Here is a 22,424-nt window from a genome sequence, read left to right on the forward strand (position 1 = left end):
TGTGCCCCTTCAGAGTATTTATGCCCTCACTGTGCCCCCATAACACTAATGATGCCCTCTGTGCCCCTTCATAGTAATAACGCCCACTCAGTGCCCTATAACAGTTGTGCCGACCCACTTTACAAGAGTAATGCTCTCTGTGCCTCCTTTACAGTAGTAATGCCATCTGTGCTCCCTTCACAGTAGTAATTCCCATTGTGCACCTTCATAGTAGTAATGCCCATTGTGCCCACTTCATAGTTATAATGCCCATTGTATCCCATTTATAGTAGTAATGCCCATTGTTTCCCCCTCCATATTAGTAATGCCCATTGTGCCCCCCTAATACTAGTAATGCCCTTTGTAGTACTATTGCCCTCTGTGCCCCATTTGTAGTAGTATTGCCCTCTGTGCCCCCTTTGTAGTAGTAATAATGCCCTCTGTGCCCCCTTTGTAGTAATTTTGCCCTCTGTGCCCCATCCATGGTAGAAATACCCTCTGTGCCCCCAGCATGGTAGAAATGCCTTCTGTTAAATAAAAGAAAACACAGTACCTACTCACCTTGTCCCGTTCCTGAAGCTCACCGTCCTCTATCCCTTACAGACACAGATCGCTCTGCAGCACTGTGTGGGTGGAGCTTATGCAGATTTCCGGGCTGCAGGCTGCGCCCACACAGGCCGGTAGCGCGATCTGTGTCTGCAGGCTGAATGGTGCAGCGGGGAGAAGTCTTCCTGCTTCATCATTCAGTGCGGGAGAGACAGAGCGCAGGAGCTCCCTGTGCTCCTGCAATGAACGCTTCCATCTATATTGATTGTAAGTAGGAACCCATGCCACACTGAGATACCTTGACGATGGTGCAAAAAGGATCCGATGAGTTCCTAACAGGAATACATTGGCTAAAGTCTCCTTTCTTTATGTGGCTGTCACCAGCAGCGAAAAAATTAGACTGAATGTCACTGATATTTATGATGCGCAAACGTTATACAGGAGATGTAGCGCAGGTAATGTCGCTGTCACCAGCGGCTAATAAAAAATTACAGGGAATATCACTGATATTTATGATGCGCACACTTCACACTGGAGATGTACCCCAGGTAATGTAACTGTCCGCAGCAGACACCGTCTACGGAAAAAGTACACTGGATGTCACAGATATTTTTTCAGTATGCGCACACGTTATACAGGAGATGTAGCGCAGATAATGCCGCTGTCTGCAGTGTCTACGGAAAAAGTACACTGGATGTCACAGATATTTTTTCAGTATGCGCACACGTTATACAGGAGATGTAGTGCAGGTAATGCCGCTGTCTGCAGCGTCTATGGAAAAAGTACACTGGATGTCACAGATATTTTTAGGATGCGCAAACGTTATACAGGAGATGTAGTGCAGGTAATGTCACTGTCTGCAGCGGACACAGTCTACGGAAAAAGTACGCTAGATGTCACAGATATTTTTAGGATGCGCAAACGTTGTACAGGAGATGTGGCGCAGCTAATCTCACTATCCGCAGCGGACACCGTCTACAGAAAAAGTACACTGGATGTCACAGATATTTTTAGGATGCGCACACGTTATACAGGAGATGTAGTGCAGGTAATGTCACTGTCCGCAGCGGACACCGTTCCTCACAATCTACCCGTCTAAGGCTCCATTCACACGTCCGCAATTCCGTTCTGCATTTTGCGGAACAGAATTGCGGACCCATTCATTCCTATGGGGCAGCATGATGTGCTGCCCGGACACGGAATTGCGGATCCACACTTCCGGGTCCGCACTTCCGTTCCGCAAAAAAATAGAACATGTCCTATTCTTGTCCACAATTGCGGACAAGAACAGGCATATTCTATTAGTGCCGGCAATTTGCGGTCAGCATTGCCGCTTTCCGTGTTTTGCGGATCCGCTGCTCCGTGTATCCGCAAAACACGTTGTGGACGTGTGAATGGAGCCTTAATGTGCCGCTGATCACAACAAGCAAAAAGCTCCTTCATCAGGTGATCCTGTCGTTCATGCAGGCACATAAATGATCGTTTCTGGGCAGCAGATTGTGCAGTTTAAACAGCGATCATCTGCCCAAAGACAGTGCAGCTCTATGAGGACGAGTGATCGTAATAGCGATCATACTGTGGAGGTGACCGCTGCATGTAACCGCGTGGTCTCCTTCAATAAACGAGCAGCTGAATGTCAGGAGGAAACGCTTTCTTCCTAACAATCGGCTTTAGCTCGCCCCATGTAAGCCCGCCTTAATTCTGTACCTCCAAAGCGGGCTTAAAATCTCAAAAGAAAAAATTGAAAAAAAACCTTACTAGGATGAATAAAGAGTTAGTGAATAAAAGGCTGGTAACGCAGAGCAGTTTTGTGAAACCCCCTAGAAGCTTGGAGGTTAATAAACCACTCTCTTATCTATTTTAATGTTATCAAATTCCAAGGGAAAGAGCTCAGGGCTGGGAGTTTGCTTTCTCAACTTCCATATGTTGCCACTCAGGAGCAAGCAGACCCCAGCACCGTGTGAATATTTGTCCCCGCAGTCAAAGGTATTGTGCACTTTGTCTTTTCTTTTCTGTATGAAAATGGTTATTGTGGTTGTTTTTGAAAAATTATGCCGGGCAAACAGTGACAAGCAGCCATTTTACGGGGAGGAGGTAGAATTATAAAAATATATATATATAATAAAAATAATAATATAAATAAGACAAAAGAATATAAAAGAAAAGAAATAGTACCAGTAAAGCATTTCTAAAGCTGTGATAAAACATTTAAAAAAATAGTCTTAAATTATATAAAAATAGCTAAGAAAACATTAACAAAAAAAGCCTCTTCGAACTCTCAGAGGTGAATTTCTAGATCTAACATGTTACTATGAAATAGTATTATCATGATTAATTATATATGTGTTGAAAAGTAATTTCAATTGTGCTTCTCCTGGTTTTTTTCTCATGTGAACAAGAAAAAAAAATTTAAAATTGTTTTCAAAAATGTACTATTTCTTCTTGAAATGTAATATAAAATATACTAAATTTTCATTGCTGAAAGTGACATTTTCAAAAGTATTCAGCTATTGAAGAAATCTTGAGATTGGTTAGAATTGTTTGGTTCTGCTGTTTTTTTTTTGTTCATTTGTTTTTTATAAATGTCATAAATTATATTATTATACATTTGTATACAATGTAAGAACAGGATTCAAAATATAGACTTAATTATATTACATTAATATACTCAATGAATTTAATGTTTTAATTGTATCCAAGAAAGAAAAATTTTTCTGCTTCAACAAAGAACAAAGGATACAGTAACGAAAAATAAAACTAATACTAAAGAATTTGAAGACTGCATTAGAACATAAATGAATATAATACTAGTAAAAAACTTAACTGTCAATCAATAACAACAAAATAATAATAATAATTAAGTGTAATGGTATAATAATAATATGCTAATGTATTAGTATAATATAATAGTAACCATAATAGTCTAGTAATATAATGACTATACAATAAATTAATATAACAAGAACAATAACAGCATAAATAATAATTAAATGTAATGGTATAATTATATAATGCTAATGTATTAGTCTAATATAAAAATGACAATAATAAAAATATAATAATATAATAGTATAATAATAATAATATAATGATAACATAATAATTTAATATAAAATGAACAATAGCTGCAAAAAATAATAATAATAACAACAATAATAATAATAATAATATGGTAATGATGATGATGATGACAATATAATAATATCATTACTATGGTTTTTGAGTATTTCATATTCCCACTGTATGATTATTTTCATATAACCATGTAATATTATTTAGTCAGCATTATTTCAAATGTTTATTGTGATTAAAAAAAACAAGTAAAGTGAAAAAAATTACATTTTTTAATTTTAATTTTACTTTTAATTACTTATGATACATTACCAACTCATATATTTTAAAACATACTGTCGCATTTCTTTCCAAAATTTCAAAATGTGGTACCTTTTTGCACAGAAAAGGCATAAAAAATGTATTATAATATTAGAAAATAATAATTAATGAATGGTAGTTTTAATCAGAAGTGTTTATTAGCTCACAACTGTAGAGTACAGAACAAATAAGAGATAATGCAGATATCAGGACCTGTTAAGTTACCGTTAAGGAAAGTTCAGGTGTCCTTCACCCTTCCATGTATCTCTGGTTCAATATTTGTGAACTGACAAGTTCCACCAGGGGAGGTTCCTTGACATTCAAGTAAAATTTCCTTTAGCATGAGAAGTTTTTGGTGGATTTTTTATTGAATTCGTTACAATTGGTTGCATATAATTGATATGAGCCGTGATCCTTGTAGACCTTAGATGATCATCAGACGGTTCTGACCACTGGAAAATATTTCATCTAAAAGATCTTACCATCTACATGGTACATAAAAAGAAAGGGAACTCAAATAGTTGTGGCTTAAGTTTATGTTGGAAGAGACAAAAAATTCTTCACAGTTGAAAAACTAAATAGTGTCAAAGATCAATCATTATGGTCGCAAATAAAAAATTAATCCAATCAACACATCCCATGGAGGCAGACCATCCATGTGACTGTTATGGAGTCCTTGAAGAGAGGGCTTCCAATCCAGTCCCATTTATTTTGTCACTGGGGGGCAAGATCCGGTTGAGGACTCACAAGGGTTGTCCAAAGTGATATAAAAAGACCAAAATCTGGCGTCATAAGGAGGAGCCCATTTTGATAACTGCTAGCATAAGAAAGTACGAGATTATGTTTTTGAAACACGCTAAAATATATATTTAGGTGAAATTTCTGCATATTCTTGGTCAAAATCGGCAGAGAAATCTGCAGCAACAAATCCACATTAAATTGTACAGATTTGTTGAATATTTGCCATTGTGGATTTTCCTGTGAAGAAAAAAAATAATCAAAAGGTTTGAAATCATTTGCCAATTTTGAGGTGTATTTATTGGGTTTTACCTTTCCCATTAAAGCCAATAGGAAAAATCCACAAAAAAAGTGGATACATAAATTTCAAAATGTTGTAAACAATTTTTACAATCTCATCTGTATTACTGCTACTAATTTCATACCATGTGGATGTACGCTTAAGGTGGATTTACACGGGCAGATGAGCAGCAGATTCTTGGGAAGGAAGCGCTGCTTCCCGACAGATGGCTGCTCGTTAAGTGGAGGTGAAGTGCTGCATTTACATACAGCAATCTCCTCCACAGTATCAGGACGAGGGATTGCTATTGCGATACACCTGCATTGTTTCTGGGCAGCATATCACTGTTTTGACCAGAAAAGATCATTTTTGTGCCTACACTACCGATCGTCGACGGCACATTTAGACGGGCAGATTGTAGGGAACGAGCGTTCGCAGGAACGTTCTTTCCCTACAATCTGCCAGATTACCTGCCCTTCTAAATCCACCTTTAAAATAACCGACTCACTCAGCTTGTATGCTAATGGAGGGGGGGTAACTAACAACTGAACAACTATCTATGGCGATAATGGGTTAAATGCCATTTAGACATAACAGTTTTGGCATAATAGTAGTAAGCAATGAATTCTGACTGAAACATGAATTTTTACACCACATATTACATAATGCTACTAATATGTGCTACAGCTACATCATATCAGCAGGGCCAAAGGACAGAGATACAAAGAAGCCGCATTATAGTATTCATTTTCTGAAAGTGGACCTCTTGGCCTTTACTTTGGGATGCGTTTCCCTTCTCCCCACCCTTCTCGTTGGGATCCCTGCCCATTTTTGATAAAGAAAAAGGAAGGGAAAATTGAGATAAAATACACTTAAGTTAATAAGCCATATCTGTGTGTAGGGACAGTTTTACACTTTCTAAGCATGCTGATGATGTGAACTGATCTTTGGGCAAGCCAAAGGTGCATTTGGACACACCAATAATTGTCAGATTATCGGGAACGACTGTTCCTGCAAACGGTTGTTCCCGATCATCTGGCCGTCTAAATGTGCCGCTGTTCATTGGGTGGTCCTGTTGCTCATGCAGGCACCACCGATCATGGCTTCTGAGGAGCAGATCTTGCTGTCTAAACAACTATCTGCTACTCGAAGCCATGATTCTGTATGAGGACCAGGGATCGCTATAGTGATCCCCCGTCCTCATACAGTAAAGGAGATCGCTGCATGTAAATGCACGGTCTCCATCACTGAACGAGTAGCCAACGGTCGGAAAGGAACGCTTCCTTCCCGACAATCAGTCGCTCAGACGGCCCATCTAAATCCTCCTTAAGGCCTGTATTACACCAACAAATTATCTGAAAGATTTTCACACAGATCTTTTGTTACACACTCCAACTATTGGTCTCATGGGACAGAAATTGGTCAGATAATCTGTTGGTGTAATACAGGCCTAAGGAACTCAGCGACTCTCACATTGGCTAGATTGTCATGTGTAAACAACTAGGTCAGAGCATCTCTAAAATGGCTGGTTTTGTGAGGATATTCCCTATTAATAGTGATTAGTACCTACCAAAAGGGGTCCAAGAAAGTACAACCAGAAACCAGTGAACGGAGGCGTCTAAGCTTTACTGAACCTTCCATTGCCTTGCTATGAAACATCTACTTAAAATATGCATAGTATCTGATCTTAAAACAGGAAGCACACACTTTTTTGACTTTTGACCTCTAGAGAGAAGGCAAACCACAAGGCCAAAAGAATACACCAGCTGGTTAAACGCCATCTGCAACCAACATTCTTAGTTGAAAACACCAGGGCTGGAACTATAGTGGGCACTATTATCTTGTTCACAGGAAACCATGGCTGAAGAAGACTGCAACTCTTCTCAGACCTGGTGGTTGTCCTGATTAAATGTAAAGAGAATGGTAAGTCGCTGCTTAGGGGTCATGCATCCCCATGGGGTCTTTCTGTTCCACCCATAAGACATGGGTCATTATTGTGCCCCATCTAACGTCATTTTCACCCCTTAGATAGCCTTTGAGACTCATTCAGCTGGTATTTCACAAGATGCTACATCATTATTTTTGACCCAGAGGCCTTTGATTTTCACAAGCTAACCCGAGAGAAGTAGTGTCCTATCAACCTATGTTAGACATTCAGCCAGGGGCAAAGCTGGAGAGAAGGCTCAGCAACAAAAAACAGGGTATCAATGGTGACCATACACATTAGATGAACTTTGGGACCAATCTCGGTGGGACCAACTGACCATTTATGCAAATGAGGACCTCCTGACTACCTTTGGCTGGGTTTACATCTGCGTTGTGGCTCCAGCACTATAATCCGGTCACTGTATCCAGTGTCCGCTTTAAGCCAGACAAAAAATGCTACACACAACATTTTTTATCCAGCCAAAAGTTGGAAAGTGGCCAGATTACCCCCGGATCCCATTACAGCGAATGGGGATCCGGCTGTGCCGGACACGGTGAACTCCGACAGTCTGCTCCTCCACCGGAGCAGACTGCCGGAGTTCACAGAGCAGATGTGAACCCAAGCTAAATGGCAGATGTCAGTGGAAAGAAGGATTTGGCATGTTGGATGTCAACAAAGAGATCCGGTGTTCTCATGAAGATAATCCACTTTCAGAGGTGTCTGGCAGTGCCGTATTCCCCTCTTCCTATTTAGAGCGAGCTCAGACTTGGCCAAACTCAGCATGCATGTGTATGGGATGGTGCAACTGTTGGCCAAATGTTCATCCATCTAAGGTGTAGGGGCACAGGGTTGCAGGAAATCCTAGCTATGATTAAGAACCGAACATATTATTACTATGGTGGTATGAAATGTCCTCTGTCTGTCAATATTGTCCATGCAATTGAGATGAACCACTTTAAAACCACTTAAGATGACTGAAACCACAACTAACATAAAACCCTACAACATATTTCCCTGAAATCCAGCTGTAAACCTCTGTCAGATGGAGATTATGACTTAGTATGGTCTGGGAAGAGGAAGGGAGGAAGACCCTAGACAAAAAATCCTCCTCCAAGCAGATGAGTAATATCTCCTCATTCATCGGTGAGCGCTTAACGACTCTGCTTCATCTCTCAAATCATTCATAATGGTTTTATGTGTAAATAAAAGCGTCACGAGCAGCCAGGATTGGGTACAATTACCCTTTGCATGTTTTATTTGTACTTAAAGTGTCTTAAGGAGCTTATTGAAGAGTTAACAAGTAATACGTCAAGTCTTACAGCAGCAAATCCCTTAACCTGCCCTTCACCTAAACAGAGAGTTCATCACAGTCGCAAGCAGTGCAGATACACAGAACAGCCTTGTATATACTACTACGACTCTTATTCCAGTAGTAGAAATAAGTGCCCCCCTACTCGTAAAAGGTGACTTGTTAAAATAAATGCCTCCTCTATAGCAACATCAGTTACTTCTTAAAGGGCATGTCCAGGGGTTAAAAAATAAAAGAAAGGAAACACCCTGAACGATTCCCCATTGCTCCTGGAGATGCCTGCTCAGCTAGTCACTGGCAGCCATGGTCACCCACCTCAACCAATGATTGGTGGAGCTAACCTTTCCTGATGAGACCAGACCTAGAAGCAGAGACCAGTGGGACAACCCCTTTGAGTCTTCTGTGTCTTCATTTGCTGTGCATGTAGTGTTCTCTGTTACCTGCTATTTCAGACGAGAGAGAGAGGCTGATTGGAGCATCCTCCAATAGGTGCGATGATGTCATCAGAGTGTGCTGACCTGCTGTGAGAAGGCCACCTAGGCCTTGATACCCAGCAGTTGCTGTAGGCCACCGCATTTACATATATGTGTGGGTGATATGAAATGGGTGGCCAACCAGATGGTTTCTGAAGCTGAACCAACAGCTTACAAGGGGTTGTTCTGAGGAGCGAGTATTTCATATTTCACCAACTTGCAGTTTATGGGGTTTTTTTTTTACTTTCTCTGGATCAACACTATTGGGCAGTAGGACAAACCATCTTCTACGGAAGAAGTCTATGCTTCACTGATAACCAGTTTTCGCATTTTCAATTTTTTTTTTAATTTTCTTTCACACTTTCCAAAATCCAAAACTTGATTCTTTTTGACATACCTGTATGAGGACTTTTTGATGGACGTTATATTTTTAATACTACCATTAATTAAAGGATATAGTATTACAACACCAAATGTATATACCGGTAGGTATTTTTTTTTTATATTTTACTACTTTTTATATTATACTACTTTTACAAAATAAAATAAAACTTTTGCATAAATACAACAGATAAATGAGTGCTTGTTTTTTGTACATATGACCTTTTTTTATCTCTTTTTTAATATTTCTGTGTTGCTGTGTATTGTGCCTGCAGCATCATTCTATTACACCCTGCCACTGATGGTAGGCCAAGTGGCCTTTACAAGGCTGCCATGACAACTCCTCAGATGAGGGGGCCGGTTCAGTGACAAAAGCATAGTTACCAACAGTCCCAAGTTTACAGGGACTATCCCTAATTTTCAAAGACATTCCCTGCAAATTCAGGCTGAAAATGGGTGGGACTTATGCATGTTTGGGAGCGGCCTCTATTGGTCCCTAATTTGCTGTAACCAATTACAGCACAGCTTTTATTTTCAGAAAGCACTACAATAAATCTGTGTTGTGATTGGTTTCTATGGCTGCCCATGGCAACCAATCACTATGCTTCTTTCATTCTCCAAGAACACTATAAGAAATGATAGCTGAGCTGTGATTGGTTGCTATGGCTTCCCAAAAAATTTGGGTATTTTTTATTGCAGACCTGTCTGCCATGCTCTCAAATGAGCTCGTCTCCGAAAAAAATGAAAACCCATCTCTCTTAGGCTTCTTTCACACGACCGTATGGCTTTTTCAGTGTTTTGCGGGCCGTTTTTCACGGATCCGTTGTCCCATTTTTTTCCGTTGTGTTTCCGTCTCTATTCCATTTTTCCGTATGGCATATACACTATACAGTAATTACATAGATAAAATTGGGCTGGGCATAACATTTTCAATAGATGGTTCCGCAAAAACGGAACGGATACAGAAGACATATGGATGCATTTCTGTATGTGTTTTTTTTTGCGGACCCATTGACTTGAATGAAGCCACGGAACGTGATTTGCGGGCAATAATAGGACATTTTCTATCTTTCAACGGAAATACGGAAACGGAATGCATACGTAAACGGGGGGAAAAAATAGTCGTGTGCATGAGCCCTTATTCCTTTCTGCCTATAGATGGCACTAGAAAGACCGTTTTCATCCTTAAAGGGGTTGCCCAAGTATTTTTAAAGGGGTTTTTCTGGGACCCAGCACCTTTCACTAAGCCACCTTAGTGGCACAGAACACACCTGTGGAAGAAAGTTTGTAATATACATATCGTTCCGAAGTTGCGTGGATCGGCCTTTCGGGAACCCGGTCATGTGACTCTCCTCTACTGAACATCTTGCATCCGTCAATGTGATGTCCTTTACCAGGTTTCTGGCCTGGACCATACAAGGGATGTCACTTCCGCTGTGGATGGGGCCAGAACTATTTCCTCTCTGGCGCATGAGTAAACTGCTCAATCAATCTCATCTGCGCATGTGTCAGGGAGAGGAATGGATCCAGCCCCGTCATCTTCTACATCAAAGTTCAGACTCATTAGTCCCTTCATCAGAGCTTGAAGTTTTTGGGCCCCAATGCGATATCGAAAACAGGGCCCCACCTGCCATGCCCCATTTATTATACTAGTGTCTTCTCATGAGAGGGGCTTTTGGGTCTGGGTTCAGCTGCTACTTCTTTACTTCTTATCAGCGACAGACATAGACAGTAGAGGGGCCCCTGTGCACGAATAGCATGTGGGCCCCATGTTGTTTCAGAGAACTTAGAAAAAGTGAGGGGCTCATCATAGTGCTTATTACTTTGACCCAGGGACGGATTGGGAACTTAAAGTGGCCCTGGAAAAAACCCTAAAAGTGGCTCCATGTTGTAGGGGGGTCCAAATTAACAGATAGCGGGGCAACACAAGTAGGCGGGGTCAACAATACCATAGGGCAAAATACCACCCCAGCAGAACCAAATGCCACAGTGTAGCACAGTATACTGCCCCAAAAGCTGTCCCTCTGTGGTGGCCATCAATAGCTACCATCTTCTGTCCTCCTCCTCCAGTTGGGGGCTTAGGTAAGGTGTGGGTCGCAGCAGTTGAATTCAGGAGGACATGTGTGGTCGCTGGCCGGGTACATGAGTACCTGAGTCTGACAGCGTTATTTACCACTAAGAGCTCATTATGTACTTGGTCAGCTGCAGTGAGGAGAACTTGGGGGGGCCCCTGTAGGGTCTATGGCCAATTCGCCCCTGCTTTGACCCTCTAGTAGATCCTTCATCTGATGGATCAGTTAGGGTTCATGCACACGGCCGTAGTTTTGGTTCCCATCCAATCCGCATTTTTTGTGGATAAGATGTGGACCCATTCATCTCAATTGGGGCCACAAAACATGTGGACAGCACACCCGTTCCGTGGCCCCGCAAAACAATTGAACATGTCCTATTCTTGTCTGTTTTGTGGACAAGGATAGGACATTTATGCAGGAGGGGGAAAAAAATGGCGGCAGGATCTCGGCCAGGATCTGTGATTTGCGAACCACAAAAATTGATTGGGTCATGTGCAGGAGCCCTAAATCAGTAATTCTGAGCAAAGGGAACCTTGCTGCCCTTTTTTTTTTTATTGCAGTTTGGGCCCCTTTCCTATAGGACTCCTGTGCAGCTGTACAGGTTGCACTGAAGGTATGTTCACCCATACCTCCTATAGCTACAAAAACACTTCATTTAAAGGGGATATTCCCCCAAAAAATAATCAGACATCAAATAGTACATAACAATCTCTTTCTAACAAAGCTAGAACCAGCCCTGTACCTCAAATAGATCCAGAGATCTATGACATCAAGTGTTCGGCTACATTTATTTCAGGCTGGCAGCTCGTAGGGGCGTGTCCTTTCTGCTGCAGCTCTTTCCCTGTAACTGTCACAGCTTCTGACAGAAGACATGGCTGGTGGCAGCTGAAGATTTAAACTGAGCGCGTGCGACCAGTTCAGTGATTTGGACGGATAAATAAGGAAAAGAACAAACAGCAGGTGGCGCTATACTGATACATTTTTTTTATTAGCTCAGTGGCTATACTAAAATTTTTACAAAAGTATTCAGATTCAGGCGCTGGTTTGAAAAATGTATTTGTCATGGCACAACCCCCTTTAAGAAGTTCTTGAGGTCTCACCTCGGTTGACTGACTGGCCACACGACATCTTTGGACCCAAGTTGATCCGGTGAAGACACAGCCTACAGGTTCAATACACAGAGTGTGAAATCATGTTATTAAAGGGGCAAAGATTTGCAACTTTCTAATTTATTTAGTATTTCCGTTGCAGAGATCTCTGCTTGCTGTCGGTGAATGGCAATGTCATGTTTGCGCTCAAACTTGCGCACACGTAATACGTATCTGAGCTGAGGGTTTGCTTCAACTGTATCCAATCTAAACAATCCTGAACAGGCAGGGCTCTCTAGGGCTTGTGCAGTTTATCTGCGCCGACACACTGTAACAAACTCTCAGGAGAGGAGAGAGATGTGCGCAGCTGACAGAGGATTGTCTGCACTGCATGGGCCTCTGCTTTGAGGTGCAGCAGAGCTGCGTACGTTTCAGCCTTTGGATGTAAGCAAGCAGAGATCTGGAAATTGGCGAGCAACTAAAGCATCGGAGGAAGTTGCAGATCTTTGCGTTCTACGTTTTTATTATTACAGTGATTTCCCGGCTCCTTTAGAATAAATAGGCCACAAATATGAGATTGGGAGGGGGGCTGCTGATCAGCTGGTTAAAGGGGCGGCAGTGCTCCAGTGTGCCTGATCTTACAGCTCACCTTCAGGGGCTTTATAGCTGTGTGTGTTCAGGTGATAGATGTATATGGCGCAATACACTTCTATGTTTCATGGCTGTACATGGATGTCTATGTCCTGAGAAGCAATGTACACAATACATACGTATGTATCTAGGGGTAGAGGAAAGCCACCAGTGTCCTCTTCTCCCCAGGACCTACCTTCTCAAAGTTGCTGCAGGGACCCCATATTTAATCATCTGGTAGCAGGTAATATATGAATGTATCCGTACGGTGGGCCCCCAATATAGATTTTACTGGTGGGCCCTAGGGACCCCAGTCCGACACTGCATGGATATATATGTTCTGAGAAGCAATGTAGACAATGCACACATATGTTTCCTGGATGTCCTGAGAAGGAATGCACACAATACATATGTATCATGGCTGTACATGGATCTTACATGGTGTATATGTCCTTCCTGAGATCAAATACACACATATGTGTCATGGCTGTACATGGAGGTGACATGGATGTATATGTCCTGAGAAGGAGTGCACACAAAAGACATACATGTATCATGGCTGTATATGGATGTTACATGGATGTATTATTTTGGGCATGTAATAATTATGGACATATACATGTATGTATATGTCCTGAGAAGGAGTGCACACAAAATACATACATGTATCATGGCTGTATATGGATGTTAAATGGATGTATTATTTTGGGCATGTAATAATTATGGACATATACATGTATGTATATGTCCTGAGAAGGAGAGCACACAGTACACATATGTCATGGCTGTACATGGATGTGACATGGATGTATATGTCCTGAGAAGGAGGGCACACAGTACACATATGGGTCATGGCTGTACATGGATGTGACATGGATGTATATGTCCTGAGAAGGAGGGCACACAGTACACGTGTCATGGCTGTACATGGAGGTGACATGGATGTATATGTCCTGAGAAGGAGTGCACACAAAATACATACATGTATCATGGCTGTATATGGATGTTAAATGGATGTATTATTTTGGGCATGTAATAATTATGGACATATACATGTATGTATATGTCCTGAGAAGGAGAGCACACAGTACACATATGGGTCATGGCTGTACATGGATGTGACATGTATGTATATGTCCTGAGAAGGGGTGCACACAGTACACATATGTGTCATGGCTGTACATGGAGATCACATGTATGTATATGTCCTGAGAAGGGGTGCACACAGTACACATATGTGTCATGGCTGTACGTGGATGTCGCATGTATGTATATGTCCTGAGAAGGAGTGCACACAATAGACATACATGTATCATGGCTGTATATGGATGTTACATGGATGTATTATTTTGGGCATGTAATAATTATGGACATATACATGTATGTATATGTCCTGAGAAGGGGTGCACACAGTACACATATGTCATGGCTGTACATGGATGTGACATGGATGTATATGTCCTGAGAAGGAGGGCACACAGTACACGTGTCATGGCTGTACATGGATGTGACATGTATGTATATGTCCTGAGAAGCGGTGCACACAGTACACATATGTGTCATGGCTGTACGTGGATGTGACATGTATGTATATGTCCTGAGAAGGAGGGCACACAGTACACATATGTGTCATGGCTGTACATGGATGTGACATGGATGTCTATGTCCTGAGAAGGAGGGCACACAGTACACATATGTGTCATGGCTGTACGTGGATGTGACACGGATGCATACGTCCTGTGCACAATGTATGGCGGCCAGTGTCTGGAGATGGAGGTTTGGCAGGCGGAGGATCTGATTATCGGCCTCTGCTCTCTATCTGCAGGAACTGTAAACCTCCAGGCGTCAGTCTGAGGCCGGGATATTCAGCCCAAACGTGTCACCCTGATGAAAAGAAACAGACTAACGAGCTTTTAATTACTGGAAAACGCCTACAAGTCACCAAACACTTCCATGAGGCACCTGTGTGTCCACAGCCCAGGGCTGACTCATTACACACAGCCCCAGGCTGCTGGCGAACTACACGTCCCAGCAGCGATGCAGCAGATAGGGCTCACAGACTGTGGTGGAACTACAAGCCCCAGTCTCGGCGCACAGGCTGTGGTGGGACTACTACTTCCAGCAGATCATGGCAGCTATAGGCCACAATTCAGACATGGAGCCAATACAGGCCACTTATTCTCCGAGCGCGTAGGAACTACAGATCCCAGCAGATCCTGACAGCTTTAGGGCTCCTTTACATGTGCATATGAAAATACGGATCAGATTCGGATCGTCGTTTTACGTTTTGTTTCATTTTCCTCTAAATGATCCGTTTTTTTTTGTTCCTTTATTTTGTTAAAGGGGTTTTTAAGTTATTTTTTTCTTTTCTCTGAATTTTCCTGAAATCTGGATGTAAATCTAGGTCAGTACAGAAAATATGTTTTTAGATTCAACCCATTGGCTTCTATAGGCTAAACACGGCGCCAAGATGGATCCATAGGAACATGCGGTGCATTAAAAAAAACGTGAGTATTAGGGCTCATACACATGAACGTATTTTCTTTCTGTGTCTGTTCCATTTATTTATTTTTGCGGACCATACGCGGAACCATTCATTTCAATGGGTCCGCAAAAAACTTTGCTGACTGTGATGTGGACCAATCAGTCTATGGGTTCGTGAAAATCGCGGACACAACATGGATGGCATCCGTGTTTGGTCCGTTTTTCACTGACCACTGATAGAAGGTGCTTTGTAAATAAATTTTCAGCTGGGCAGTGTCCATGGATGACGGATGACACACGGAGGGCAAAAAAAAGGACACGTGGACCAAACACGGATCCAAACAGACGTATTTTTCTACGGACGCCAAACGGACACGGAAATGCAAAACAGAAATGTAAATGCAACCATTATAATGTAAAAAAAATAAAAAGACGGAATTAACACGGGCTTCCTGCGGCGTCCCCTTTGTGGGTGGAGTGACACGTTACGTTTTGCGGAGACTTTTTGGCATTTTTTTACTGTGTTTTTGTAGGTCAGATGTTACTTGAACGTCTATAGCAAATTATTGGAAATTGAACATACACAGCCCGATCGGCGATCGGGGGGGCACTGCGGCCTCTTCCTCGCCCTGTGACGTCACATCAGTAATGTGGCCTTTGTGCAGCTTAGTCCCATTCAAGTGGACTGAGATGCAATACCAAGCACGGCCACTAAACAATGTACGGCGCTGTGTGCAAAGCGAGCCCAAGGTGGATGGAACTGATTATCAGTCACTGAACTCTCTGCAACAAATCTGCTGCCTGTGAATACAGCCCAAATCTGCATCAAAGCAAGACTGGGCGCGGCCCTAGACCTTAGTAAAAACATACCCCTGGGACCCTGCGGTGCCTCAACTCGTGCAGAGGATTTTTCTATACTACACTAGACTATACTGGACGCTGGATTATGGTGGTCTACTCCCCTCACTGTTACATCCATGTGGGAATATCTGCTGGTACTATGGGGGATCGAGTGTCCCCACCAATGATGTCAATGGAATCTCAGTGAACCCCAATATTCAGCCCCTGTATACCTCAATGTACCACATTATAAAGCCTCAAAATTCACTATTCTACCTAAATATCCAATATGCCCCCATATCCAGCCTATGTGTACCCCCGTGTATCATCAGCCCTCATTCTGCCTCAACATACCTCATTATCTAACCTTAGTACACCTCAATAAGCAGTACCCCAATATAATAATATAGACCTTCAGTATACCTCCATATACCTAGTAACATAGTAACATAGTAACATAGTACATAAGGCCGAAAAAAGACATCTGTCCATCCAGTTCGGCCTGTTATCCTGCAAGTTGACCCAGAGGAAGGCAAAAAAACCCTGTGATGTAGAAGCCAATTTTCCTCACTTTAGGGGAATAAAAAATTCCTTCCCGATTCCAATCAGAATAACTCCCTGGATCAACGACCCCTCTCTAGTAGCTATAGCCTGTAATATTATTACACTCCAGAAATACATCCAGGCCCCTCTTGAATTCCTTTATTGTACTCACCATCACCACCTCCTCAGGCAGAGAGTTCCATAGTCTCACTGCTCTTACCGTAAAGAATCCTCTTCTATGTTTGTGTACAAACCTTCTTTCCTCCAGACGCAGAGGATGTCCCCTCGTCACAGTCACAGTCCTGGGGATAAATAGATGATGGGAGTGATCTCTGTACTGACCCCTGATATATTTATACATAGTAATTAGATCTCCCCTCAGTCGTCTTTTTTCTAAAGTTGAATAACCCTAATTTTGATAATCTTTCAGGGTACTGTAGTCCACCCATTCCAGTTATTACTTTAGTTGCCCTCCTCTGGACCCTCTCCAGCTCTGCTATGTCTGCCTTGTTCACAGGAGCCCAGAACTGTACACAGTACTCCATGTGTGGTCTGACTAGTGATTTGTAAAGTAGTAGGACTATGTTCTCCTCACAGGCATCTATGCCCCTTCTGATGCAACCCATTATCTTATTGGCCTTGGCAGCAGCTGCCTGACACTGTTTTTTGCAGCTTAGGCTACTTTCACACTAGCGTTCGGAGCGGATCCGTCTGATGTTTCATCAGACGGATCCGCTCCGATAATGCAGACGTTCGCATCCGTTCAGAACGGATCCGTCTGCATTAAAACTTAGAAAATTTTCTAAGTATGAAAGTAGCCTGAGCGGATCCGTTCAGACTTTACATTGAAAGTCAATGGGGAACGGATCCGCTTGAAGATTGAGCCATATGGTGTCATCTTCAAGCGGATCCGTCCCCATTGACTTACATTGTAAGTGTGGACGGATCCGCTCGCCTCCGCACGGCCAGGCGGACACCCGAACGCTGCAAGCAGCGTTCAGGTGTCCGCTCACTGAGCGGAGCGGAGGCTGAGCGCTGGCAGGCGGATGCATTCTCAGTGGATCTGCCTCCACTGAGAATGCATTGGGGCCAGACGGATGCGTTCGGGGCCGCTCGTGAGCCCCTTCAAACGGAGCGCACGAGCGGACACCCGAACGCAGGTGTGAAAGTAGCCTAAGTTTGCTGTTTATTAAAATTCCTAGATCCTTTTCCATGTCAGTGTTACCGAGTGTTTTACCATTTAGTATGTACGGGTGACTTGCATTATTCCTTCCTATGTGCATAACCTTACATTTATCAGTGTTAAACCTCATCTGCCACTTATCTGCCCAAGCCTCCAATCTATCCAGATCCATCTGTAGTAGTATACTGTCCTCTTCAGTGTTAATTACTTTACACAGTTTAGTGTCATCTGCGAAAATTTATACTTTACTATGCAAGCCTTCTACAAGATCATTAATAAATATATTAAAGAGAATAGGGCCCAATACTGACCCCTGAGGTACCCCACTAGTGACAGTGACCCAATCTGAGTGTGTACCGTTAATAACCACCCTCTGTTTTCTATCACTCAGCCAGTTACTTACCCACATACAGATGTTTTCTCCCAGTCCGAGCATTCTCATTTTATATACTAACCTTTTATGAGGTACAGTGTCAAATGCTTTGGAGAAGTCCAGATACACGACATCCATTGATTCGCCGCTGTCAAGTCTAGAACTTACCTCCTCATAGAAACTGATTAAATTAGTCTGACATGACCGATCCCTCACGAAGCCATGCTGATATGGCGTTATTTGCTTATTTCCGTTGAGATGCTCTAATATAGCATCTCTCAGAAAACCTTCAAACAGTTTACCCACAACAGATGTTAAACTTACCGGCCTATAGTTTCCAGGCTCTGTTTTTGGACCCTTTTTGAATATTGGCACCACATTTGCCATGCGCCAATCCTGTGGGACATTCCCTGTCAGTATAGAGTCCGCAAATATCAGAAATAAGGGTCTGGCTATGACATTACTTAATTCCCTTAGGATACGGGGGTGTATGCCATCCGGTCCTGGCGATTTGTCTATTTTGATATTTTTAAGTCGCTGTTGTACTTCTTCCTGGGTCAGACAGGACACTTTTAATGGGGAATTTATTTCAACATTCAGCATTTCATCTGACAGTTTATTTTCCTCAGTGAATACATTGGAGAAAACAATATTTAACAGCTTTGCTTTCTCCTCGTCGCTCTCTGCGACTCCCCCCTCATTACTCTTTAAAGGGCCGACACCTTCGGATTTATACTTTTTAACATTTATATAATTGAAGAACATTTTAGGGTTAGTTTTACTCTCTTTGGCAATTAATCTCTCGGTCTCTAGTTTGGCCGCTTTTATTTGTTTTTTACATGTTCTGTTTTTTTTCCTTATAGTTTTTCAGTGCTTCCGTGCTACCCTCCTGTTTTAGTGTTTTATATGATTTCTTTTTGTCATTTATTGCTTTCTTTACAGTTCTGTTTATCCACATTGGTTTCTTTTTGTTCCTTAACCTTTTATTCCCATACGGTATGTACCTCTCACAATGAGATTTTAGGATGTTTTTAAAGATGTCCCATTTTGTGGCTGTATTTTTATTTTTGAGGACTTTGTCCCAGTTAGTTAGGCCGATGGCCTCTCTTAGTTGGCTAAATTTAGCTTTTTTGAAGTTTGGTATTTTTGTTCCTCCCTGTAGAAACGCTCGTTTGAATGATAATTGGAAGGTTATTACTTTATGGTCACTATTTCCCAGGTGTCCCCCAACCTACACATCTGTTGTTCTGTCAGGTCTATTGGTTAATACTAAGTCCAGTATGGCCGTCCCTCTAGTCGGGTCCTGAACCAGTTGGGATAGGTAATTGTCTTTGGTTATTGCCAAGAATCTGTTTCCTTTATGAGATATACAAGTTTCCGTTTCCCAGTCTATATCTGGGTAGTTGAAGTCCCCCATAATAACCACCTCATTATGATTTGCCGCCTTGTCTATCTAATTTAGTAGTAGATTTTCTGTGGACTCTGGTATATTCGGTGGTTTATAGTAAACTCCTATTAGTAATTTATTATTGCTTTTAGCTCCATGTATCTCTACCCACAGTGACTCCACATGTTCATGTCCCTCACTTATATCTTCTCGGACTGTGGGCTTTAGACAGGACTTTACATAAAGGCAAACCCCTCCCCCTCTCCGGTTTTGACGATCCTTTCTAAACAGACTGTAACCCTGTACATTAACTGCCCAGTCATAGCTATCATCCAGCCATGTCTCAGTTATTCCCACTATGTCATAGTCCTCCTCACACATCACTAATTCCAGTTCACCAATTTTATTAGTCAGGCTTCTGGCATTAGTATACATACATATGAGAGGTTTATGTATATTTTTTACCCTACACCTTTCCTTCTGAACTGTTCTAGTCCCTCCTTCCATTCCTCCCCCATTCTTATTACCTTGCCCCCGGTCTCTATCTGCACTATCTTCCCCTCCTATAGTGTAATTACCCTCCCCCCCAGTCCCTAGTTTAAACACTCCTCCAACCTTCTAGCCATCTTTCTCCCCAGCACAGCTACCCCTTCCCCATTGAGGTGCAGACCGTCCCTACGATAGAGCCTGTAGCCGACAGAGAAGTCGGCCCAGTTCTCCAGGAACCCAAACCCCTCCTTCCTACACCAGTTCTTGAGCCACTTGTTAATTTCCCTAATCTCCCGCTGCCTTTCTTGTGTGGCTCGTGGTACAGGTAGTATTTCGGAAAATACTACCTTTGAAGTCCTTGCCCTAAGCTTTTGACCTAAATCCCTGAAATCATTTTTAAGGACTCTCCACCTACCCCTAACTTTGTCATCGGTTCCGATATGGACCATGACCGCTGGATCTTCTCCAGCCCCTCCCAGTAATCTGTCAACCCGATCCGCGATGTGTCGAACTCTAGCGCCAGGAAGACAGCACACTGTTCGGCGATCACGGTCTTTGTGACAGATTTCCCTATCTGTTCCCCTAATAATTGAGTCTCCCACTACCAGCACCTTTCCAGCCTGCCCTGCTCTCCTGGTCCCCTGCTTACCGGAGCTGACATTCCCCTGACTGGCAGAGGAAGTGTCCGTCTGCGGCAGTGCCGTCCCTGGACTGATATGCCCCTCATTTGCCAAACGTGCAAACTTGTTGGGGTGTGTCAGATCAGGGCTAGCCTCCCTGGCACTCTTCCCTCTACCCCGCTTTCTAACTGTTACCCAGCTAGCTACCTCACTTTCCTCAGCCTCCTCTCTGTCACCCTCTCCCTCATCTACCCCAAAGAGTGCTTGCTCGGTGAGAAGCAAACTCTTTTGCAAATTGTCAATGCCTCTCAGTGTTGCAACTTGCTCGTTTAGAGACTCGATTAGCGATTCCATTATATAGCCTCAGTATACCTCCATATACCTCATTATATAGCCCCAGTATACCTCCATATACCTCATTATATAGCCTCAGTATACCTCCATATACCTCATTATATAGCCTCAGTATACCTCCATATACCTCATTATATAGCCCCAGTATACCTCCATATACCTCATTATATAGCCTCAGTATACCTCCATATACCTCATTATATAGCCTCAGTATACCTCCATATACCTCATTATATAGCCCCAGTATACCTCCATATACCTCATTATATACCCTCAGTATACCTCCATATACCTCATTATATACCCTCAGTATACCTCCATATACCTCATTATATAGCCCCAGTATACCTCCATATACCTCATTATATAGCCCCAGTATACCTCCATATACCTCATTATATACCCTCAGTATACCTCCATATACCTCATTATATAGCCTCAGTATACCTCCATATACCTCATTATATACCCTCAGTATACCTCCATATACCTCATTATATACCCCCAGTATACCTTCATATACCTCAATATATAGCCTCAGTATACCTCCATATACCTCATTATATACCCTAAGTATACCTCCATATACCTCATTAAATACCCTCAGTATACCTCCATATACCTCATTATTTACCCCAGTATACCTCCATATACCTCAATATATAGCCTCAGTATACCTCAATATACCTCATTATATAGCCTCAGTATACCTCCATATACCTCATTATATAGCCTCAGAATACCTCCATATACCTCATTATATACTCTCAGTATACCTCCATATACCTCAATATATAGTCTCAGTATACCTCATTATATAACCTAAGTATACCTCCATATACCTCATTATATGCCCTCAGTATACCTTCATATATCTCATTATATACCCTCATATACCTCATTATATAGCCCCAGTATACCTCCATATACCTCAATATATAGCCTCAGTATACCTCAATATACCTCATTATATAGCCTCAGAATACCTCCATATACCTCATTATATACTCTCAGTATACCTCCATATACCTCAATATATAGCCTCAGTATACCTCATTATATAACCTAAGTATACCTCCATATACCTCATTATATGCCCTCAGTATACCTTCATATACCTCATTATATACCCTCAGTATACCTTCATATACCTCATTATATAGCCCCAGTATACCTCCATATACCTCAATATATAGCCTTAGTATAGCTCAATATACCTCATGATATAGCCTCAGTATACCTCCATATACCTCATTATAGACCTCAGTATACCTCCATATATCGCCTCAGTATGCATCCATATACCTCATAATATATCCTCACTGTACCTCCATGTACCTCATTATATTACAATAT

At 42.2% G+C, this 22,424-nt stretch overlaps 1 protein-coding gene across 1 annotated transcript in view; it reads left to right on the forward strand.

The window, feature by feature from the left end:
• The first annotated feature begins 2,447 nt into the window (after positions 1-2,447).
• The window catches only part of GATA4 (GATA binding protein 4), a 93,077-nt gene continuing 73,100 nt past the window's right edge, over positions 2,448-22,424 (forward strand). Inside the window, exon 1 of the mRNA XM_040427190.1 lies at positions 2,448-2,511. The gene's annotated coding sequence lies outside the window, so the exon portion shown is untranslated. The remainder of the gene's footprint in view (positions 2,512-22,424) is intronic.

The sequence above is a fragment of the Bufo bufo genome, chromosome 4 (genome assembly GCF_905171765.1).
Source record: "Bufo bufo chromosome 4, aBufBuf1.1, whole genome shotgun sequence".
NCBI classification, from domain to species: Eukaryota; Metazoa; Chordata; class Amphibia; order Anura; family Bufonidae; genus Bufo; species Bufo bufo.